This window comes from Echinops telfairi, unplaced genomic scaffold (assembly GCF_000313985.2).
Source record: "Echinops telfairi isolate 266 unplaced genomic scaffold, ASM31398v2 ScPeMD7_1;HRSCAF=3_0, whole genome shotgun sequence".
NCBI lineage: Eukaryota > Metazoa > Chordata > Mammalia > Afrosoricida > Tenrecidae > Echinops > Echinops telfairi.
In genome coordinates this window covers 88,601,867-88,607,344 of record NW_022103896.1, presented here as the reverse complement: position 1 = coordinate 88,607,344, position 5,478 = coordinate 88,601,867, and the positions used below count along the sequence as shown (strand labels likewise).

General features: G+C 39.3%; 1 pseudogene; it reads left to right on the top strand.

Annotated features, from left to right (window-relative positions):
* The first annotated feature begins 4,613 nt into the window (after positions 1–4,613).
* LOC115868594 lies at positions 4,614–4,863 on the top strand (annotated as a pseudogene).
* The last annotated feature ends 615 nt before the right edge of the window (positions 4,864–5,478 follow it).

Genomic DNA, 5,478 nt, shown 5'->3' with positions numbered 1-5,478 from the left:
ACTCTTAGTGTCCATGGGTTCCAGTTGCTGTTCTCTCTGCAGGAAATACTCTAACAATTTCTGTTCTCCTGAATGATAGCTATATATCTTTCACATCTTAGCCTCAACATTACTTTCGTTATTAGGATATCTGGGGGGGGGGTGCGGCGCGGTAATTTGCTCAATGTCATTGTCTGCCCTCAAGGTAATACTCCCTCCTAGTTGGCCTATATGGTAGAGTAGAACTGCTCCAAAGGTTTCCTAGACTGTGATGGTTACAGGGGCAGGTCACTTGCGCTCTCTCTTGATGAGAGAAAAGTGAGTTTGAACCACTCATATTTTAATTAAAAGCTGAATACTTAATTATTGTGCTTCCAGGTCTCCTTCTTTCTATCATAGACCTTATACACTACACTCAAGGGCTGCTTGCCTTTTAAAAAATTTTTTAATCATATTATTGGGGGCTCATACAACTGTAGTAATATTTTTATATACCTGGTACTCAGCATCCCCATCTTTTCCCACAGTTCATTTAAACTTAGGTTTATCCTTTCCAATAAGAAAATGTTCAGGGAAGGAATGTTACACCAGAGAAGATACTTTCAGTTTCAAAAGCTTATACCCAAAGGGAGTGGCTCAGAAGTCAGAGAGCTGAAGCAAAGCATCTCTGAGCATCTTTCCTTTATTGTAACATGCTGTCTTGGTTTGTAGCTGAAAATTTGAAGAATAATTTCAGAGATTGTGTGTGCTGATGTAACTCAGTGACTCATTCTATGAATCCCACACAGGAGGGGATCACAGCTGCTTACTATGGGGCTAAGATAAGCGAGACCTGGGGAGAGGCAAGATTTCTATTTTCCTACATGATTCCATGGGATCATGGTAAATAGAATATATATTTGTGGGATGTGCCTAAATAGAGCACCTGGGAATGTTCTTAGACTTTTCCCTGCCTTTATAATTAAAGCTCTGGGATGATTGCTGTGTATCAGGGCCTTGTTTACATAGGAGAAATAAGTTTCTGTTGTGTACATAAGGACAGTACCAGGGTGACAGAGTTTGACAGTCTTTGTGGCCAGAGGCAAGATAGTCATAGTTCCTAGTGGAGATGGAATGACACTTAATGAGCAAAGGCCATCTCAGGGAACACTGCTGTTATACATATTTTCATACCTGTACCAGAGCCTCTCCTGCAGTTCTTGGGTACTGTACCTAGCTCTGTGAACATAGGAATAGCCTCCGAAGAAGCCTGGTAGGCGAGATTAGTTCTGAATTGATACTATTTTTATCAGCTAGTTAGATGAGGACTCAAATATAAAGTAAGTTAGCATAGAAAAATATAGTACATTTCTTATACATCTGGATATTTGTATCGAGATTATTTTATTTCTTATCTGAACACCCTTCTATTCCTTGTCATAACTTTCAGAAGCTGACCCAATACACAGCAGAGGCACACTTGAGAACTATGATGTGAATTAATAAGTAATAAATAATATGATAGATTTGGATCATTAATAAACAATATTCAAAGTATTGTAAGTAATATAAGTAATTTCATACACAAAATATCCCACAGAAAAAAATTCACTTAAGCATTAGATATGTTTGTACACTTCTATGTAATTTACTTTCACATCTTAAAAAAAAATGTATAAATTTTTCAGAAATTCAAGATGTTAATGTTACTATTATGAGAGGGATTGTACACTTAAGGTGCTTGTGTGCTATATATACATATATATTATGCATAATGCTGGAAATAAGAGAATTGCACTTAATACATTTAGTCTTTACTGAATTTTGGACTAGGAAAATATAATTTGAATAGAAGAGTAAACTCTTTCTGAAATACTATCATTTTTCCAATAAAAATTGGGCAACTTTCACAGTTTTAAGGGAGCTGAATGTTTCAGAAACTAACAACCTAATAATGAAAAGCATACAGGACTCCAATAAAATAATCCATTTTTATTGTCATTCTGTGTCTTTCTCTGAGGCTTCTACGTCTTTTCTTTCACTTGGGGTGACATGAAACTGGCAACTTTCCGTCTCAATATTCAGAAATAAAAGTAAGGCAGCTGCTTTCACAAACTGTTTTCTAACTTGAGCAACATTATCAATCTATAGGTTCTTCACGAAATGAAGAAAAACAACTCAGAAATAGAGGGAAAAGCAAACCAATAAAGGAGAAGATGTAATCACACAACATATTACAACTTCCCATTCGAAGCTGGATTATTGTGGGAGAGCCAGCTGGTGAAATTATTGGTATTTCATTGTTTCTCTGCTAGTTTCAAATTTGCTTTGGACCTCTAGGGAAATGAGTTTGAATTTCTCATCTCATTCCTGCAAGCAGCAAATCTCAGGGAAAAAAATCAGTGCAATTCTCAGGAGACATTTGGCACTGAATATGAAGTGAAAGGACCGCGTGCGGGGGTGGGGTGGGGTGGGGTGACCCCTTGTTGTTTGGTTGGGTGTAGGTTTGTGCATAAGCCTTTCTCAAAGAACTGTTTGACTTTTCTGGGCTTCCGACTCTCCACATAGATTTAATGGGAGGTTTTCCATCAGCATTGCTGGTAAATGCCTTGTGGTGGTGTGCCTTTCCTTTAACGACGCTTTCCTCGCAGAGCATTAGTGATGTTCGGTAAAACAAAATAAGATTGAAGGATGGGTGCATTAAAGAATGCTGAGTCACTATACACAGATAGCCCTCTTTTGCCTTCCATCATAATGATGGTTGGTATATCAATTGCCTGCTCTTCACCTTGTTATTGAGGGAATGATTCTGTTTATTGTTATTTGGACGACTGAAGACATGCCACCCAAACTGGACAGATGAGGCTGAGTAGCTATCCAGCCAGAAGTAGCACTCCGGGAGAGTGCAGCTCCACCGATGAGGCAGGCCCACGTGGTGGTTGCACTGAAAGGCAGAAGTAGGAAGCAGGGCCTTTAGTAACAAGCGGGTAGGGTGGCTGCTGGTTCCTGTGCGAGGATGTAGTTGGCTTGTTTGAGTTATTTAGCAAGCATCAGTGAACTAAAATCTGCTACGAAAGCACAAGCAGGTATTGTACCTCGTCAATTTGATAAGGGTTGGTTGGCTAGGGCAACTTATCCACAGGAATACCGGCTGAGAAGAACATGCAGTTAGGCCATCTAAGGTCCTCCTAAATTTTTCAGATGCCAGAAAGCATATCTTATTAATTTTATACTTCATACCACAGGATACTTTCGGTGTGACCTTGTCTAGATCATCTCTGAGGCTAAAACACAGAAGGGGCCTTAAGTAGTAGGAAATTCATTAGTCCTTATTTTCATTGACTTGTACTTATTAACCAATGTAAATCTGTGTGAATCACTTTTATGAAATAAAATCCTACTCTCCCGCTTGCCTTGGGCTTTAGCTGAGATCATAAGTGGTTTGTCTAGTAAGCACAGATTCACAAGAACCGCAGCTGCTCACTGCCAGTCCAAACAAGTGGCACCTGAACACAACCTGCAGAAGTACATACCCACACTTTAGACAGCCTACCATAACGGAACATTCATTGAAACACATGGTGGGGTCTTTCAGGTGTCACTGAGTTCGTTTGTCTTCTCGGGCCGCAGGCACCGCAGAATGAAACAAGGCCCGGCCCTGCACTTCCTTGAAATCATCACAAGATCTCAGCACATGTTTGGAGCCACTGTGTCAAGCCATCGTCTCTGAGGGTCTTGCTCTCTTTCACTGAACTTCTACTTTACCAAAACGATGCTCTTTGATAAGGACTGGTGTCTCTTGAAAACATGTCCGAAGTATATTGAGTCTCATCCTCGCTTCTAAGGAGCTTTCTAGCTATACCCCTTCCAAGATAGTTATTCGTTCTTCTGGCCGTCTATGGTACCTTCAGTGTTCTTTGTGAATACAATAACTCAAAGGCAATGATTATTGACCGAGGGAAATGAAGCCTTGAAAAATGGCATTTTTCCCCACTTATCATGATGTTGATTATTGATCCAGGTAGAAAGATTTTTGTTCTCTTCATATCGAGTGGGAGTCATCCTGCTGTTGGTTGTCCTTGGTCTTCATCAACGAATTCTTAACATTTTCTTCGCTTTTAGGAAGCAAGGTTGTGCCATCGGCATATCGCACATTATTAGTGCGTCTTTCCCCAATCTAAGTGCAGCACCCTTCTTCCCATTCCGCAGCTTCTTGAACTTTTAATCAGCATTTGGATTAAATAAATGTGGTTAAATGTAATATTTCCTGATTTTAAAAATGGAAATATCCTCTTGTGAGGAAACCTCTTGGTCCAAATACCCACGACACATTAGCACAATGAAGTGTCCTGGAATTCCCCATCTCCACAATGCTACCCTTCTTATGGAGAATTATAAACTACATAGTTGGACTCAAGAAGAAATAATTGGTATTTACCCCTGAATTTTTTTGAAGCCCTCTCCTAACCCTATGGAATAAAGATTAAAAAAATACTCTACAAAATTCTTGCAAAACAAATTCAAAAGCATATTAAAACCAAGGATAGGTTCAAGATAAGACAAGCAATCAATGTAATTAATAAAACAAAGAAAATAATAACATTCTCAGTTGCTGGCTTCAGTTGTAGCATTTGGTCGCTAGGAACAGAGCCGAGATGCTGTGCAATCTACAAGCTCTGCGTCAAATTGCCCAAAGGACCATAAGTACTGCTTCACACAGGCAGTTTGAAAATATTTTCAGAGAAACAGAAGCTATTTCAGGAGAACAATGGGATTCCAGTGCATCTAAATGGGGGAGCAGCTGATGCCCGACTGTATAGAGCGACCAGGGTTCTGCCAATCGGAGGAACAGCGTACGCCATACATCAGCTGGCTAGGGCTTCGTTTCCCAAGAAGCAGGATTGACTTCAGTTTATCCTCCCAGCAGTTGGTTCTGTTTAACTCAGTGCTCTATGGACCAGTAAATAAATAACAACTCTTCTTTGGGGATCAATACTTATTGACTTGTACTAACTGCCACCGATAAAGCAGTCTTTACCACGACAAAAAAAATAACATTCTCATTTCAATCAATACAGAAAAACAATTGAAATGTTTAACAACCTTCATGATAAAAAAGCTCAGTGAGATAGGAAGAGATGAGAAATCTCTGGTGCAATCATTAAATACTTAATTCAAAATGAAAGATTGGTTGTTCAAAGTTACCAGCGGAATAAGAAATCTGATTATTTGCTCTCATAATGATTTCAACCTAGAAAACCCTATGGAGCAGTTCTACTTTTTCCTATGAGTTGGAACTGACTGAAAATTGTATATAACAATACAATTTTTTTAAAAATCAAAAATCATTTCTAATACTATACTGCATGAAAAAAATACTTAAAGTCTTTAGGATGATTTTCTGGCTAGGAACAGCTAATGTAAAGAGAGGTCCGTAAGGCCAGCACCAGAACAAGACATTATGTCCCCTCAAAGGCCCATGGCACTACAGGGGACAACACTGGAGACACAGTGTGGGAA